The sequence below is a fragment of the Prionailurus bengalensis genome, chromosome B2 (assembly GCF_016509475.1).
Source record: "Prionailurus bengalensis isolate Pbe53 chromosome B2, Fcat_Pben_1.1_paternal_pri, whole genome shotgun sequence".
In the NCBI taxonomy this organism is placed as follows: domain Eukaryota; kingdom Metazoa; phylum Chordata; class Mammalia; order Carnivora; family Felidae; genus Prionailurus; species Prionailurus bengalensis.
Genome location: NC_057349.1, coordinates 124,466,675 through 124,486,544, shown reverse-complemented (window position 1 = coordinate 124,486,544; position 19,870 = coordinate 124,466,675).

Sequence of the window (19,870 nt, the reverse complement as noted above, 5' to 3'; positions counted from 1 at the left end):
TTCATGCCCAATGTAGAACCTGTCCTTTTCATGACTGTGAGGCAAATATTTCTAACTCCCATGCCTACCTCTCCAAAAACTCTCTCTTGAGCACCAGCCTTCCCACCTGCTATTGTTGATGTCTGGTACCCTTTTCCCACACCATTTTGTCTGAATCCTTTAGGTCTCAGTTTGAGGCCTTGAGGACCTTGAGAGGTACTCCCTGACCCCTCATCTAATGGAAGGATCCCCTTGTTACACATTCCTTCCCAAACCTTGTATGTTTTCTGCATGTATCTGCACAACGCTTTGTTTCATGTGTATCTCCCCACCAGGCAAAGGCATGGGGCTCTCTACTTTGATTACTGTTGTATCACCTTCTGTTGACACACCCTTTGGCACATAACTGGTACATGAATGAATGAATGAACGAACAAATGAACTGATTAACTCACATAGGGCTATTGAGTGGCAGACTCACAATTTACCCATCTGATTGTGGTTTGACCTTTGAGATGATTTTTCACCACAGTTAAATTTCACCTTTGAACTCTCTTGCAACTTGCAAGTGAACTCACTTGCAAGTGCCCATTTGCAAGGCCTTGTCACTCACTCAGGACTCCATGAGAGGTAGAGTTTGCCCACTGGTGAATCTGAAAGTTCAATCATTGAAGATCATATCTTCTACAAGACAGCATCAACAAGTTGTCCATGCCTCGTGGGGTTTTGAACTCCAGAGATCAGAGTGCATCATGGGAAGAGCCAAGAGCAACACAGAATCAGCAGCCATGCTGGCTAGTTCTACTGTCAGCTCTACAAGATGGCGCCTCCAGTTCTTCCCTAGACTGGACCAAAGGGATCTTGCTTATGCAATGTCCATAATTCAGTTTCAATTTGATCTTCTTGAACATAAATTTTAAACTTTCTTCACACAAAACATTTGATTACATACAAAGACCTTTAAAATCCTAAACATGCTCAACTTTTCCCTAAAAAGGTCACTTTCTGGCAGGATTTTTTCAGGTTTTTTTACATATGACCTCCTATGAGAACTATTTTTTTTTTCCCATAGGAAATTATTTCAGATCCCTCAGAAATCTCAAACTTGTGTTGCTTCTTTTAATATTTATTTAGGTTCTGACTGAGAAGACTGGAGTAAGGACCTGGACAATGGAATAAGGCACCTATTGTCTTCACTGGTCAATTTATTAAGCACAGACAGGAAGTGGTATATGGTAATAGTTTTTTTTTTTTAATTTTTTTTTTTCAACGTTTATTTATTTTTGGGACAGAGAGAGACAGAGCATGAACGGGGGAGGGGCAGAGAGAGAGGGAGACACAGAATCGGAAACAGGCTCCAGGCTCCGAGCCATCAGCCCAGAGCCCGACGCAGGGCTCGAACTCACGGACCGCGAGATCGTGACCTGGCTGAAGTCGGACGCTTAACCGACTGCGCCACCCAGGCGCCCCATGGTAATAGTTTTATAGAGAGTAGGATACATGACTTGGAAAGTGTGAGGCAACGGCCATCGAAGGTGAGCGGGGGAAGAAAGGCACCCTTTGTTCTCCATTTGGTGTCCTCACCAGGACTGGGCATGACATATGCTTCTGGTACTCATCAGGTGTCCAAATGCAACACATAGTTGGGTGATGTTCTGTAATTACTGTTTTTCACATGGCCTACGTAACCTTGGCTTACAACCTCAAACTAATGTTGATGCTTGAACTTGACCCCCAGAAATGTGATTAAGAAAAGCTAGAGCAGAAGTTGGTGTCTGTAGTATTAGAAAAAACTCCACAGGTGATTCAGCCAGAGTTGGTCGCTTGCCACCTTCACCAAAATCTCGGAGTAGTTGTCTTTTTGTGATTTAGATGACTGATGTTCTCTATTTATTTAGTGTGAGAATCAGCTGGGCCCTGCGCATTAAAGTGTCCAGTGTTTCACACACATATAAAAAATAAATATATTGAAGAACACATGAGTGGCTCCGGGGCTTGGGATCTGTCATCCAGCGCTGGCCTAGTATTCAAGCCATAACCTTCAACATTCTTAACAACTAACAGCCTTTAAACCCCATGGGAGCTCTGCAATGTTAGCAATGGCCCCGCCGGGCAGTCCGGTAACCTGCAGCCTTCTCTGAGAATGGATCTTACCGAACCTCTATCTGGTACGTGTTTCTTTTTGCCCTCAGCCGACCCTCTCCCTCTCCTTCCTTGAACTTGCTAGAGCATTTTTCAGCCGTGCTAAGAAGTTTTAGCAAGAAGGAATGATTCATTTGAAGTTCTTTCTTAGAAGGCCTGTTTTCCTTTGATAACGAGTCTGGGGAAACTAAGTGGGGTAAGAACTCGCCCTGTCTAGGCTGTTAGTCTTTATTGAACCATGAATTCCCCTGGACTGAGGCCGAGTGCTGAAATCCCTCATTCTTCACATAAATAAACAAATAAATAAAATCTTTTGGCTGGTACCTAAGCAAAAACTCATACAGGCAAATCAAGTTTCGCACATATCCTGGAAACTCCCAGCTTTCAAACTTCAATAAGATAGTCATAGAGTATCCGACCCAATTAAGGTACACATATAAAATCCCCTGTTAGCCTAACAAATAACAAACAACAGGGTCTTTTGCTTTTCTCCAGACCCTTTGATTGAGGGTTAGTGGCTAAGAGTGAGATTAGCGAAGAAAAATATTACTCATCTGAAAACGTTTTTTTTTCTCCGGAGGAAAATGCCATGAAGGTATCAAAATATCCTAAGCAAAACAAAACAGAAAAACCGGGCTGAACATGGTCTTTGGCCAGGGGTTTGCCACTCTTGGCCCCTGTGCTCATTTCAAATAGCGAGAGGTGGGGAAAGGTGGGCGTCCTATCTCTGCTCTGGCCATATGGTTTTAGTTTTATTTGGATCCGTTTGGAAAGAAACTTCCAAAAGCAAAGAATGATCAGCTTCCCAGCTTTCACGTGATGCAAACTAGAATCTGGCCCCAGTCTATTTCGGTCCCAAAGCCAGGATCACGAACTAAAAAAATCCCCAGCGGATATAATTTATTTCTAGTGGAGCACATTTTATATTTAGAGTTTGGAAACTCTTGTCTAATGTGACAGTGGTACAGATGAAGATCTTTGGAGCCCTTTTATTTTTATTCAAAAGCACTTACTGCAGGGGCTCTCAACTGGGTGGTTTTGTTCTTCTCGGGGGGCATTTGGCGAGGGCTGGAATCATTTCTGGTTGTCATAGGATGGGAATGGGGAGGTGGGGATGGCGGTGGAAAGCAGGTTCTCTCCAGCCAGGAGAGCAGATGCTACTAAGATCCTATAATGCTCAGTACAGCACTCACCAGGGAGACAGTGAATAACAACAGCTATTATTTAGCGAGGGTGGCCTGTGCTCCAGACACCATGCACATTAATTTCTTTAATTAATAGACTTTATTTTTTTTAAGTGGTTTTATGTTTACAGAGAAAGTGAGCAGAAATTCCAGAGTTCCCATAGGCTCCCTCACCCACCTCTTTGTTTCCCCTGTTATTAGTATCTTGCATTAGTGTGGTATATTGGTTACAATTGATGAGCCAGTACATTATTAGAAGCTGAAGTCTGTAGTTTACATTAGGGTTCACTCTTTGTGTTGTACATTCTCTGGGTTTGACAAATATATAATGACACATCTCTACCATTATAGTATCATACACAATAGTTCTCCTGCCCTGAAAATCCTGTGTTCCCCCTATTCCTCCCCCTAGACCTCCGGCAATCACTAATCTTTTTACTATCTCCATAGTTTTGTCTTTTCTAGAATGTCTTATAGCTAGAATCATAGGATATGTAGGCGTTTTAAATTGGCTTCTTTTACTTAGCAATGTGCATTTAAGTTTCCTCCATATCTTCTCATGGTTCATAACGTTTATTTTTCGCACTGAGTGAGATTCCATTGTGTGGGTGTCCCACAGTTTGTTTCTCCGTTCATCTACTAAAAGGCATCTTGATTGCTTCCGAGTTTTGGCAATTGTAAATACAGCTGCTACAAGCATCCACTGTGAAGGTTTTTGGGTGGATTTCACTTTTCGACTCATTTGGATAACTATCAAGGAGCATGACTGCTAGATTGTGTGGTAAGAGAATGTTTAGTTTTGGAAGAAACTGCTGAACCATCTTCCAGAGTGGCTGTACCATTTTGCATTCCTACCAGCAAGGAATGAGAGTGCTCATTTTTCCACATCCTCACTAGCATTTGATGTTGCCAGTTTTTTCGTTTTGCTTTGTTTTGTTTAGCTGTTCTAATAGATATATAGTAATATCTTGTTGTCTAATTTGCAATTCCCTGATGACATATGATGTTGAACATTTTTTTCTTATGCTTATTTGCTATCTGTGTGTCTTCTTAGGTGAGGCGTCTATTCAGATGTTTTGCCTATTTTTTTTAATCTTTATTTATTTTTGAGAGAGAGAGAGTGAGGAGCAGAGAGAGAGGGAGACACAGAATCTGAAACAGACTCCAGGCACTGAGCTGTCAGCACAGAACCCGACGCGGTGCTTGAACTCACAAACCACGAGATTATGACCTGAGCCAAAGCTGGACGCTCAATCGACTGAGTCACCCAGGCGCCCCTGTTTTGCCTATTTTTAAATTGGATTGTTTGTTTTCTTATTGCTGGATTTTAATAGTACTTTGTTTATTTTGGATACCAGTATTTTAATAGATAGGTTTTTCAAATATTTTGTCCCCGTCTATGGATTGTCTTTTTTCATTCTCTTAACTGAGTCATTCACAGAGTAATGCATTAAATTTTAATGAAATCCAACTGATCAATGTTTTCTTTCATGCATAATTCTACTGGTATTGTATCTTAAAAGTCATTTGCCAAACCTGAGGTCACTTAGATTTTCTCCAATGTTATCAAATATAGCTTTCAATTCCTCTGTGGTCATCCTTAATACTCAATAGTATACACACTTGAGAAACGCATTTCACAATCATCTGACGTGATATATACACATACTGTCTTATATTCTAATAGGCAGTACTCAGCATTTACAACATGTAGATCATTATATGATTTAATTAAGAATACAGGTGACTTCACACTGAACTGAGTGTCCTTATAGGTCAGGATTGGTTCGTGACAGGGTCAGGTTAAATCCACCGCAAAATCATCACTTGCATAGACCCATGGAATGGTGAGCACGTTAGTGGGAAAATATTGTCAAGTAGGAATTTTTTTAAATTATGAAACACAACGTAGTCCTAGTCTCAAAAGCCCGCTTTCTTACTGGGGAGATCAATCACTCACACTATTAACAAGTTGAAAGGGGATGCTGGGAATATAAATGCTAACAAGATACGCTGAGGGGTGATTATAAAGTCAGGTGGAATTAATCATGTGTCTTTCAGCAAGTGGTATATTTTTCAGTTGTACTGATAAACGAAAGACTGCTTTTGGATATGGTGCAATTTGATTTCAAAGAGTTTGATGAAGAGAGAGTTAAAAATGATGAGGATATATTAGGCTGACAAAAAAGGAAGTAATTGTGCTTGCTGGACAAATTCGTTAGGATGCCCTCAGGGCCTGCCCATGAAGAATCTCTAAATAGGAAATGAATTAAAATGAAAAGAATGGCCACCAAAGAAGAAGAGCTTAAGGGGGCAAGCGAGAGACAATCTGGCTCCAGGATTCTGTTGTTTCCCTAACATACTCCCTGCCTGTTGTCGAGCCAAGGGACCTGTTCTGTAGCATAAAGGTGTTTCCCCAGCACAAATGAGCAGCGAAGATGCCAAAAAAAAGTGCAGCTTTAGCCATCAATCCTCACTTTCATTCATTTCTTAAATCTGCTTATTTTTGTGCTTACCTTGATGGGAGGGAAGTTTTTTGATGAAGGACAGCCTGGTGAGAGACTGGTTGACGAAAGCTACAGAGGGACTTACTCTACAGATCAGCATCCGGTCTGGGCATATCAGCTGCAACCAGCTGAAAGTCACACGGCCAGACAGGACATTTCAGATATTTTAGCTTCATTTCAATCAGCACTTTTCAGTGTCTGTGCTGTGCTCCCCTGCTAATCTGGAGGTTATACAGGGCTCAAGGGATGACGAGGTGAATACAGAATGCTTGCACTGTGGGGTTGATGGCGGGGGTGCTTGTGTGCAGGACAGAGCAATGGAAGCATGGGAAACCATGAGAACACAGTACAGGGCACTGCGATATTGGGATTTATACAAAATATATATTTGCTCATTTTGATTCATCCATAATTCCTGGCTCATAGCTCCCAAACTCTTGGAATTTGCTAGAGAGCTTAAAGGTGTCATTTGTGTTATTGAGGTGAGTTTTGGACAGCATCTAAGGATGGGTCTGGTTGCAATCGGAACCAACCAAGTGATTAGAGGGTTGGAACTTTCAGGCCCGCCCTCAGACCTCCAGGGAGAGAAGAGGACTTGAAGGTTGAGTTCAGTCCCTGATGGCCAATGATTCAACCAATCATACCTATGTAATGAAGCCTCCATAAAACCCCAAAAGAACAGGGTTCAGAGAGCTTTCGGGTTGATGAACATGTGGACGTTTAGACAAAGTGGCATGCCTGGAGAGGGCAAGGAAGCTGTGTCCCTTCCCTATTCCCTGCCCAATGCATCTCTCTCATCTGGCTGTTCTTGAGTTATATCGTCTTATAATAAATAGGTAATCTAGTAGGTAAAATATTTTCTTGTGTTCTGTGAATTGAACCTGAAAATGGGGTCATGAGAACCTCTGATCTATAGCCAGTAGGTCAGGACTACAGGTAACAACCTGAACCTGTGTTTGAAGCCCAAGGAGGGAGTTGTTGGAACTCCCAATCTATAGCCTCTCAGTCAGAAGCACAGGATGGGTCTGGTTGCCAGTGGAACCAACCAAGTGATTAGAGGGTTGAAACTTCCAGGCTTATATTTGAGAGAATATAATGCACAACCTGGATTTGTGACTGGCATCCGAAGTGGAAGGGAGAGCAGTCTTACAGGACCGAACCCTTAACTTGTGGAATCTGGCATTATCTCTGGGTAGATAATGTCAGAGTTGAATTGAATTCTTGGATACCCCTGTGTCCAAGAAATGCTTGGTGTTGTTTGGGAAGCTCCCCCCTTGATCCCCACGTTGGTACTGGGTCCAGGAACCTAATTTGGGCACACAACCCAGCTTCCGACCTCTCCAAACTTTCCAACCCTTGAGGGAAGACACCTTAGTGGACAGTAACATTGCATGTCCGTAAAGGTCACTCTAATAATAAAAACAGCTGAGCTCTTGTTTATTTATAGGAAAATCAAATGTGAATAGAAAATTCCCTGTTACTGAAAAGAATAAGACCATTGAGGTGGAGGGAGATTTTGAAGAAGTTAGAGAATTTGTGGTGTTAAAAACCAAAATTCAATTGAGTACATTGGAAGATCTAATTGGCTTGATTTGACAATTCATGAGTCAGACAACATCCCATGTAGCAGACAGAAAGTAGCTGTGAGGAGACGTAAAAAATGGAAGATTTCTAGGGACAGAAATAGTGTGGAACAGAAGTTCTTAGCAAAAGAAAAGAAGACTGTGTCAGGCAAGGTCACTCTCCTTTGGGGTCGGGGCAGGGGTCTATCATGCAGATGGCCTCCCTGGTGCCCATCAGGAAATTGCAGATTGACTGGTTGAAGGTCATATTTCTGCAGTTAATCATGGGAACAAGTCATTCTATTTTGGAGTCATTGTTTGTTTCTTTGGTTGTTTGAGCAATTCTCCCCTTTGGATCAGACTGTCAGCCTGAGACATGTGATCAGAATTGAAGTCATTTGAACAACTCTAAGCTACCACTCTGTAGTTCTCGTGGCTTTTACTGATCCTCTATATGATACGTATAGGTCACGATATGTTTTGTTGAATCTCTATGGCATTCATAGATCAGGATTTCCAGCTCACAGTTCTTCAGTTGGTCATTTACTTGGTAGCCAGCGACTGCAAACATTCATTTAAAGCCTTTGAGAGAGTATAACGCACCTATGATTACGCTAAGCAGTATAATTCACAACGTTTGGAGTGTACTTCAGAGCCATGGTCCCCAAGGCCCAAACAAAACAAAATCAAGTAAGTCACAAAAAAGACCCCACTGAAGGAGTTACCTTTTGAAATCAAGCGACTTACTCAGTGATCTTTTGTAACTGACTTTCAACTTCCCCAGAAGGGGTAAGCCAGGCTCAGCAGGTGGTGCTGGCTAGAGCACGGACAACTCTTTGCTCAACTAAGAGATAATCGAGAGCTATTCCATTTCAACAACTTTGGCCAGAGAGTCTAAAGATTTTTGCTGGGCAGGTATCCCGTTTGCAGCAGATTCTGCAATATTTTTGAGAGTTAAGGAGAGATTTCTTCTTTTTAAAAACTTTTTTTTAATGTTTATTTATTTTGAGAGGGGGAAGGGGCAGAGAGAGAGGGAGAGTGAGAATCCCACGAAGGCTCCGTGCCGTCAGCATGAAGCCTGATGTGGAGCTCGATCTCATGAACCCGTGAAATCATGACCTGAACTGAAACCAAGAATTGGACACTTAACAGACTGAGCCACCCAGGTGCCCCAAGGAGAGAGCTTTGGTCATAGCCTCATTTGCACTTACTCTTGTCCAGGGACCTGCCAAAGGAAGTGGATCATGAATCATGGAAACTTCCTGGTAGGTTCTTTCTAAGTTGATGATGTAAATTCAGCACAGTCGACCAAAGAGGTGTCTTAGTTTGTTTGTAAAAAGTTAGGGGCACAGTAAGCTAAGGGGCATTGCTCGGCTATGTGCCAGGTATCTAGGCATTCATAGGCCCACGGCGAATGATAACCACTGATGTAGAGCTGAAGGCCAAGAAGGAACGCTTGAGATGTCTTCAGTGCAAAAAGGTGGTTTTATTAAATAAAGCACAAGGACAGGACCCATGGGCAGAAAGAGCTGCACTGGGGTTGTGACAGATGACTGATTACATACCTTCAAGTTGAGAGCGGGTTAGGGATAGCATAAGTCTCTAAGGAATTTTGGAAGCAAGGTTTCCAGGACCTTGAGGGGACTAGTTACTGTTAGGAAAATGTCACTTATTACTGTTTAGAAGAAACTCAGTCATGAGACTCTTCAGATGTATATAAGTGGGCCGCAAGCTTGGAGTATGGTCGCTAACACATATTTTGGGGGGCACAGATAGAGATAAAGGAAGTTTCCAAAGGAATTTTTATGTGTTAAAGTAGACTTCACAGGATCCTGGGGTGGGGTGGGGGGGGACTAAAACTGCCTTTTGCCCTTAGCAAAGTGTCATCATCAGTGCAGCTGAGTTCTTAGAGGGATGCCACTCTGCCTGTTTCGAGGACTTGCCAATGGGCTGTAAGCTGTAAGGGAATTTATTTTTTTTCTTCTGCCTTTGTTTTCCACATCAACCACACAGACAACCATAAAGCCTGTTGCGGCACAAACCATTCTTGTTAAGGTGGTACTGTTAATAAAGTCATTCATAGGGATTGTTGCATTTGCCTGTTCAAGCCAAGGGTCAGTTAGGTTCTCTCTTGGCCTGAAAAAAAAAATTGTTCTACATTTCAAAGGTTGCTTCCTTAGCAATAACCAGAGAGATATTGATGACGACATTATTTTTCTAGGCCAACGTCAGAGTAAAGGAAAGAAAAGGAAGAAGAAAGGGTTTCATGATTAAGGTGTGAAGTCTTGATCTGGGGTCTTGGGAGGTGTCCACCTAGAGGTCAGCTACTTTCCTCACCAGCCAATTTGAGTTGGAGGTCTCTAGCATTTGCCCAGGACCAGGTCTCAGTTGGAGCCTTCTTTGGCTGTGAGGTGTGTATCCAAAGTTCAAGTCTCTGAAGTAGTAACAAGGACCTGGTAGAGTCTCTTCAAAGAAGATTCAGGAGCAGTCTTTAATTCTTAGTGATTACAGATCAGAAGAATGGTTTGGGAAACATCGGTTTACTGAGTTGCAGCCAGATATTTGAGGAAACCAGAAGGAGTCAGGATCTAGTCCAGTTTACAGGTCTGTGACAGAAACTCAAAGACAATTCACAGGATTAGGATCCAATAGAGACAAAGGTGCAAACCTATTTATCTCCATTTCCCCCCAAGGTTAGTTACAGTAGAACTGATTTGTTTGTGTTAGACCTGACTTGATTATTTACATAAGTGCAGTAAAATACTGATGGACCATATAAGCTGTTTTTAAGGTTGTTTTTTCAATATCCTTGTAAGCAAGGTAACAGGTCAATTTTTTCCAAGGAGTTTTATTGCCTCCATAAAGTCAACCTTAGCCCCTTAATACTGCCTGGTCATATCTGAGTCTATGCACATTTCTCTCAGATGTGACATTACAGTCAAAGTCTGGGTAATAAAATCAATATTTCCAAAAGCCTCCTCTTACAAGAACAGATTCTCATTGAACTTACGTAAATAGCTATATATCCATGACAAGAATACTCAAAGGTTCTGAAATCTGGAGGGATCAAGTAGGAAGAAAAAGTAAATGTTTCCTCTCAGTTCGCAAATTTATGTCTTACCAAATTGTTGATTGCATAAGAGAAAGAGAAAAAGGTTTCCTAAAATTTGGGCAAACAAAATATTAAAGAAGCAGCCATGTTTTAAACAAGAAGTTATAAAATTTAAAATCAACTTCCTTGATTCATTCAGTCCCATGTAACTGATTCTTGTTCTACTTGAATCCAGCTTTCTGGAAATTCTTACCCAGTTCAGTTTTGTGATCTTAAAGTTATCAGAAAAGTCCTTTCCTTGAATCTCCTCGAAAATGAAATACTTTTGCAGGAACAACTTTGCAAAGGGTCAGAGTAAAATAATAACTATAAATGACAAAAGGCTTAAAAATGCCCATTGTTAGAGATCTGATGAGAGTTCATTATAATGGAACTGACCATAAAAAAAAAAATGTGGTTATTTCTATAACATACAATATTTTAAGAAAATAACTGGAATTATAACTGATAACATTATACTAGGACATATCAGATTTTAGAAATTTCAAATAATTTCTGCAACACTTATAACATATACTTGTACAAATACCAAATACAGTGTAAGGGAGGCTTATTTGACATGCTTCTCACATGATTTAACATATTGAATGTACCTAATGAGTTTAACACCTCCCTTTTTGTATGGAGAGAAAATAAAGGTTTTGAGATGTGGTAGGGAAGCTTTCCAAAGTTATTTCAAGGTCAGAAAGATGTCATTTAGAGTTCAATTTTGGAAAGTCTGTCAAAAATAATGGAAGTTTTTAGAACACTTGGCTCATTGGTCATTGTGAAACAATTCTTAGTTATCCATTTACCCAAAGAGACAACTAAAGACTTCACAGGCATAGAAAGTGACATTGTTCTGAGCAAAACTTAGCTCTTTTAGTATAGACACGACTAGGTTTGCTTAACTTATCAAAGACCCTGATAAGAACAACAAGGAATATGGGTGGTTATTTTGACAAAACACAAGATCTCTGTTTTTTTTCTAAGCTGATTACTTAACAGGTAAAGAAAAACCTTTCATAGTCTCTTATTTCAAGAACAGACTGGTAATCCAATAATATTTTGTGCTTTCAACTGAGAAAACCAAATTCTAATTTTGCACGGACTTAACTTGTGATAGGAATACTCATTTACTTCATTAAAAATTCATTCTAGGGGCGCCTGGGTGGCGCAGTCGGTTAAGCGTCCGACTTCAGCCAGGTCACGATCTCGCGGTCCGTGGGTTCGAGCCCCGCGTCAGGCTCTGGGCTGATGGCTCAGAGCCTGGAGCCTGTTTCCGATTCTGTGTCTCCCTCTCTCTCTGCCCCTCCCCCGTTCATGCTCTGTCTCTCTCTGTCCCAAAAATAAATAAACGTTGAAAAAAAATTTAAAAAAAAAAAAAAAAAATTCATTCTAGTCTTAGCCAATCCTGACCATCTATAAAATTTCTTTCCCTTACTATTTCTAGGTTTCATTACATACACTGCAATTTTTAACCCTCAGAAACCTTTAATTTCCAGTGAAAACTAAGAAGTAAGGTGTTGTAAACTATATATCTTATTTAGAAATGACCTGGATATTTAATGAACCTAAGATTTAGGGAAACTATTTAAAAAGTTCAGCGACAACCTTTTTTTTTTATCCTACTTTCATCTATTTGATTTACTTGTTCTTAGCAATTATGTTTAGACTACCCACAAAATGTTATGAGACATTAGGCAAAGTCAGCCATCATCCCACGCTATTTTTCTTGCTGACAAATTTTGTAAGAGATAACACGAACTCATTTGACCTTTACTTAGTAAGCCTAGGTAGAATCAAAGTATTATATTTAATGCTGATAACTCTAAAGATAGGCCTATTTTAATGAAATCAGCAAATTTAAAATACCATTGATACCAAATATTTTTCCAGGTCACATGAACCTGAAATTCATTTGGGTTAGTTTCTATTACATCTCTGAGAATTCCTTTTATATAATAAACATTTAATTTTCTTGAAGCCAGTTAAATAGAGTTCTTTTACAAATTAATTTTGGCAATACTATCTATAGAAATATCCGTATATGTAAAACACACACATACATGTATATACACATGCACATACACAAACATACAGATATAAACAGAGAACTTATAGCTTCCATTTAAAAATTATGTCATAGAATAGGCACAATAATACAAAACTCACCAGCTGCACGAGAAGTTAGATCTAACTTGTCTCTTGGTTGAGGAGATAAATTAAGGTTATCTGCTCAGATGACAAAGCTTTTTGTATTAATATTTGTGGAGAAGACACTTAAGATTCGCATTTGTCCTTGACAAGTCAAGTTCCAAATGACTTTCCTCCTTTTGTTTTTTTCTTTTGATAAGAATTATCTCTCTGAAGTTTGCACATTGAGTTTACATGATCTAGGTAAGAACTGTGGAGGAGACCCTGGGTAGAATATTTTCATCTCAAGGGCACAGGGAAAAAAATGCAAGTTCCTACACCCCTTTTAAGATAAACAGGGAGGTTTGGGGATTTGCAAAAAGGATGGAGAAACTGAATTGTCGTAGGATCTGTATCTCTGGTCCTGCAAAGACTAGATTTGTAAGGCAAGGACAGCTGTTTTTAACTCCTCAAAGGATTGGGTTGCTGCCCAAATGATATCAGGAACTGATACATCCATACATCTGGGATAAAGTGTTTTTCTTTCCCTCTAGGTATATTTAGCTTAGGGGAGAAAACCTCAAAACAAATTCCTACCAGGCTGTAAATATCAGCTTCCGATTTGGACAAATTCCTGCTCATAAAGCTATTCCATCTTTTCAGGTATCTTGTCAGCTTTCAGCTGGGACAAACAGTAGATATTTCTGGTAGTACTGAACAACCCCATTAATTAAAAATATTTTTTTAAATGTTTAATTAATTTCGAGAGAGAGAGACAAGAGTGTGAATGGGGGAAGGGCAGGGAGAGAGGGAGACAGAATCCAAAGTAGGCTCTAGGCTCTGGGCTGTCAGCAAAGAGCCCAACGTGGGGCTTGAACTCACGAACTGTGAGATCATGACCTGAGCCAAAGACAGACAATTAACCAACTGAGTTACACAGGTGCCCCCAAACAACCCTGTTAATTTTAATTTTAGTTTGCCCTTAGCTGTTTAAGGGAATAACATTACAGTTTATCAGATAATCCCTCAGAGCCCCATCAACTTTGGGAGGGACCCATTTGGGCCCTCCTTTGAGGGTTGATATGGGGGCATTCCAGTTAATGTGACACAACTTATATTGGGCCTTTGAGGACAATCTCTTTTTCGGTGTCCCAGTTGATGACAACTTGGTCCTCCATTTTGGTAATGGACCCCTGGAAGGGTGCACTGTGGAAGACCCAGGCGTTATTTTAGGTGCCTGGCCTTGGAGCTATTGTGTCTGTAAGGCCAATAGCTTGGCGAAACCTTGTTTAAGGTTCTGTTCTAAAGTCTTTTCAAAGTGCTCAGCTATGCTCATGAATCGTCCGGTGGCCTCCTACCCTATTTTCTGCCTTTTTAGCAATCCACTGATCTCAGAGGATAATCCGTTTACAAATAGAGCAGCTAGAGAAGGTTGGGTGGCCTTATTTATTGCGTGGAAACTTGAATGCTGTAGGAAAAGAGCTTTCAGATGGGCTTTAAAAAAGTCTGCCACAGGGGCGCTTGGGTGGCTCAGTCAGTTAAGCATCCGACTCTTCGGCTCAGGTCTCGTGGTTCGTGGAGTTGAGCCCCGAGTCAGGCTCCACGAAGCATGGAGCCTGCATGGGATTCTCTCTCCTCTCTCTCTGCCTCTCCTTCCACTCACATGCTCCCTCTCAAAGTATATAAATAAACTTAAAAAAAAAATTTTTTTTTAAGTCTGCCACAGATTTCCCTCTCTTTTATTTGTATGTTTGAATAACAAACCAATCAGCTCAGGCTGGCAAGGCTTTAGGAAAGGCTTGTAAAAGATCAGTTGCTATTCTGCCACCTTTTTCTGATCCACGAGGAGAACATATTGAAGACTGAGAATCTCCAATAACATCTTCAGGGGGTGGCCATTTTGTTTCCTGCCTCTGTTTTGGGGGTTTCACCATATACCTAACCTGATAAAGATCTGCCAGCCCAGGATCACAGTTCCCAATAATGACTAAATTCTTCAGAAAACTTTTGGGGTCTTTCGCAGGTTTAGGAAGTTCTCTAAGTATGGCCTGAAGTTTGCCCTCTGACCAGGAAGTGAAAGATGTCTGAGGACAATCTCCTGCAACCTTGGGGTAGTTTTATTTTAAAAGGTAACTGTTTAATAGTGTCTCCAGGGTGGAAAGGTGGTTCAGACAAAGAGTTAGTAAAATATGAGCACTCAGGGAAAGAAAAGTATAGGGGGCAGTAGGAATCATGCCAATCTTACTGGCTTTTGTTTTAGGTACTTGTGTGTCTTTTAATTTTTCATTAGACTTTTGTAACAAATCCTTTAATGAAGCTATTTTGGCAACTCGAAGCCCTTTGGGAGCTTCCCAAAGCTAGGATAGGTGTCCCATTCTATTTGTTTCATCCAGAAGATTAATAAGATTTTGCCATTTTTGTAGTCATGTATAGCTTCTGGGGCTACAGTTTTTAGACACAAAATAAGCAGGTGTGCCAGAAAGTGGTGAAGTCAACTCTCTAGGTTAGAAGATCCTATTTCTTTCATTTAATCTTGTTTGGGTCTCTCAGAGACAAAAGGGGTGTGATGCAGGGTTGGGGATTATGTGATATTTTACAGTGCACCCCACTGCATGGAAATTTTCTTGAGGTTGATGGGTGCCCTAGAGTTAATGTAAACCATTTCATGACCAAATTATCCTAACAAGGGAATCTTTCAGTTAGGTGGAGAGCCCTCTTGTCAGTGAACTCTCTTGTGCAAGTATAGATCCCAACAGTTTGTTCTTTCTTTCTTTCTTTTCAAATGTTTATTTACTTATTTTGAGACTGAGAGTAGGACAAGGGAGGAGGGGGTGAGGACCCCAGTGCAGAGCTTAATGTGAGGCTTGAACTCACAAACTGTGAGATCATGACCTGAGCTGAAGTCAAGAGTCAAATGCTTAACTGACTGAGCCACCCAGGCGCCCTGCCAACAGTTATTTCTTATTGAACTTTCGTGACACACTGATAAAGGTGTTTTGCAATGACCAGAACATTCCAACTACTGGGCCAGAAAAGCCTGATAGCAATAGAATGCCTAGAAGACCATGCCCCACACATCCCCCTCTGTGCCCACTATCATGGGCTGAACACATACAGACTCCCATTCATGATCATGTGCTCCCTGCCTGCTCTCTTGCTTGTAACCCCTTGAACATCTCTCTGTAAGACTCTAGGTGTCCATCTTGCAGGTGGAGAAGTTGGTTGTTAACATTTGAGCTGACTACCTCTGCCAGCTGTTGGCACCCGAAATAAATTTCCCCCTTTCTCTTCTCCAAACCCTCAACCCTTAAATTATTGACTTTTGTGACAAGTTTATCTGAGTTTGTTTAGCAACAGTGTGGGCAAACCCAGTCAGGAGCTATGCTTTGTCCAGCCCCCTCGGCATTCCCCAGGACAGAGCAGTTGGCCACAGCAGCACTGTGCCAGGGTTTACCTGTTTGTTTCCTGAGTTAGTGACTATAATAGGTAGACTGGTAACACTCTAACACCTTTTAAATGCTCAACCCATGCCCACCAATTCTGTGGCTTTTTCTTTTTTCTTTCTTCCTCCCATTCTCTTTCTTCTTCTTCTTCTTCTTCTTCTTCTTCTGGCTGTTGAGATTCCCACTAGCCTTTACTTACTGCATCCAGTCCAGCTGAAGCTGGACCCAGCCCAACTCTAGCAGGTAACCACCAACTGCTCCCAACATGAAATCTGGGGATTGGGGGAAAGAATGAAACAGTAGACCTCAGGGAATGGGGACCACGGACTGACTTCAAACAAATAGGGAAGTGCAGCTGTTCCCAGCAGCTTCCAGCATGCTGGAACCTGGGAATCTGGGAGAAAAACAAGGGCTGAAATTCCCAACCAAATAAGGAAAAGTGGGAAACCGATCAGTAGATTGATAGATCTAATCGACAGATTGGGAACTCAAGGCAAAGTGGAGCTAAGAACTGAGAGGATCTTATCCACAGCCCTCAGAAACAGCAAGAAAGAGAACCCAAAAGAATTCACAGGGTACCCAAATGCCATCAGAAGTTCGCATCAGATCCCACCCCTGCCACCAAATCTGTTAAAAAACAAAATTTAACTGAGTAAATGTGAAGACGTAATTGGCTTTGTTCAATGATTCATGAATTGGGCAGCCTCCTAGGTAGCAATCAGACGGGAGCTTCGAGGAGCTGGATAAAATGGAAGACTTTTTAAGGCAGAAATGGAGCTGGACAAGTGATAAGCAAAAGAAAAGAAAGGACTGTTTTAGGCAAGGTCATCTTCTTTTGGGGGAAGGGCAGGGGTTTATCATGCAGGTGACCTGACTAGTGTTGATCAGGAAATTCCAGATTGACAGTGAAAGGTCACATTTCTGCAGTTAAGTCTTGGTTTGCTGTTGTGGGGGCAAATAACTCTATTTTGAACTTTTTGTTTGTTCGTTTTTGCTTTTTTTTTTAACAGTGGACATGTAGCTTAACTGGTGAAAGCAATAAATAATCCTCTGAGTTGTTGACAGCTGCTGCAAGAGTAGCTACAGCTATGTTATACTTGAATTTGGGACTTTTAAAGATGGCAGATGCTGAGGAAGAGTCAAGGGACCCAGATAATCTATTAGCTAAGGTAATGCTCCAAGGGGGGAAATATGGGTATTATAAAAAACAGTGTTTCAAAAATACATGTGGATGTGCTGGGCTTTATTTTAATTGATGGAAATTCCTCAGGCTTGTGTTTCCATAAAAAGAATATACTCTGAAAATGGTGTTTGAAGGCATTCAGAAGGAGAGTAGCACTGAGAAGGATCCCAGCCAAGAAAGGGATGAGGGTATGGAAGTCCCTGTAGGTTGGCTTCTCCGAAGCCAATCTCAGCCCTTTTCCCCTGTCCCTCTTCCCATTATGAAACCTAAACAGCCACAGAGTCTCTTTCCCACCCTCCCTTGGACTGAGGGTGGCCATTTGACTGTTTTCTGGTGAACAAGGCATTAAGTAGAGTTGCAGAGGGACTTTTGAGAAAAATATTTTGCTTTCTGATTAAAAGGACAGAAACTTTCCCTTGCCCCTGATTCCTGCTTGAGATGCTGAACTGAGGACACAGTCTTAACGACCATGAAGCAAACCATAAGGACAAATACAACCCCTTGAGGTTGACTGGGCAGAAAGACACCCAGGCTGGAAACATAACAGTTGTTGAGTCACTTAATGATACCTGGAAGTGCTTACCTTCAGGCTTCTTGTAAACAATACAACTAAGAACATGGGTTTATGCCATTACTAGCATTCTTAACTCACACAGAAGGAGTCCAGATGATGCTGGTCAGTAGAAACAAGATTTCCTCACCTTGGCCCCATATACGTATATACACTGATGCTGTATAAAGGAAGATAAACACCGTGTTTATTTCTAATTTGTGACTGCATAGACATTATTCAGTAAGAGAAAAACTGAGGCATATACAATTGTAAGATAAACAGATCACCGAGGAAACTTACAGCATCTCCATGTATGATAGTATAAGTAATCGCAGTCTTTTTGACAGAAGGGTTGGGGGTTGAATCACCTACACTTGGGACTCACTTGCACTACAAAAGTAGGAGCATACAAACAAATGGGAAGGCTGTATTCTTGTTTTCCGACATTTTGCCTCAGCTTTCTGGCCGAGGTGAGTCCCAGGCATTTGTGTTCCAAGTGCCTTTTCCTCCTTTTCCATCAGTCTTCTTCTACCATGACTTCTTTATTTCCTATCAATTTTTTTTCCACTGGACACATGTTCCCTGAGTGTCCCTGCCTGTCCCTCTAGGGCATCCCCTTTCTGCCACTGATCTGCTATTCCTCTACGTGTGCTCACCTGCTCTCTTCCCTCATTTGGCTCATGCTTTCTCTCCTTTTCCTTCTTTTGGACCTTCACATATTTCGGTGTCCTTTCTCCTTCCCTGTCCTTCCCCTCACCCATCTCTATTCTCCCCTCCTTGCCTCCTTGCTTGAAGGGAAATGAGAAGCAATTAACCATGAAATGACACCTTTTGAAGATACTTACGATTTAGCAAGCCGATTACTGAGCTGAAATGGATGTTCCAAACACAACGAAGAAAAGATAAAATTCTTACATTATCTAATTTTCCTAAACCAGTATGATTTAACCTTCTCTGTTGCAACCTTGTTTCACTACAACAGAGGGACTTCCACTCCTGACTCATGAGTATCTTCTCTCTTGTATCCTTTTACCTTTCTCTAACTTCATTCGCAGATGGTGGAGGACAGAACCCACGTGAGAACACCCGTGGCTGGGGTTGGCACTTTGGACAAATTAAATCTGAATATCAGGATGGGGCTCAGCTATGGCCCTTAAAAAAACAAAAACAAAAAACAAAACAAAACTCCCTGAGTGAGTTTAATGTGTAGCCAGAGGTGAGAAACAATATTCTAGAACTTGTGTTCTCAATCTAGTACTGCCTTTTAGCATTGTGTAAGTTTTAGTTAGGCTGGGGGTGTAAGGAAACCCCCCGTTGAGTTGAGAATGGTAAAATAAAGCAGAAAAAAAAAAATCTGTCCTCTGGAAGGTATCAGGACTTCCCAAAAGGGTAAGACAAGGCTAAGATGACAATGTGTAGGCGCTGCCCACGTTCAGGGGTATGCCCGAAGTTAAAATTGTTTCCAAAAACCCCTCTGTGACCACAGATACCACTCATCTTGTCATACTTATATTTAGAAACAAAGCAATAAATGCATGAAGGAGTTCCATCAGACACAATAAAATTCAAATAAAAAGCTTCTTTCCACCTTAGAAAGAAACATAAAGTTTTATACTATAATTATCCGGTTGAAAAGTGCCCAGAGAAAACACATTTTTTTTTTTTTTTTAAACTCCATCGGAGAAAGCATACCAATTTCTAGGGTGGGTAATTTTGCAGAAAGTTTTCCCAGGTAGTTTTACTGAAACTTTTAGGAAGTTTTTTGGTTCCATTTAATGATTCATGTTTAGAGTCCTGGTGTGTGTGTGTGTGTGTGTGTGTTTGAGAAAGAGAGAGAGAGAGGAAAGATTACAGAGTAGATCAGACACATAGTTGGTAGAATTTCAGAATTTGATATTAGAATAAAATCACTGGAAGGCAATTTGGCATGTCATGTTTTTAATTTTTTTCATTTTTTTTTTAATGTTCATTCACTTTTTGAGAGAGAAAGTGTGAGTGGGGAAGGGACAGAGAAAGAGAGGGAGACACAGGATCCCAAGCAAGCTCCAGGCTCTGACCTGTCAGCACATAGCCCCCACGCAGGGCTCAGA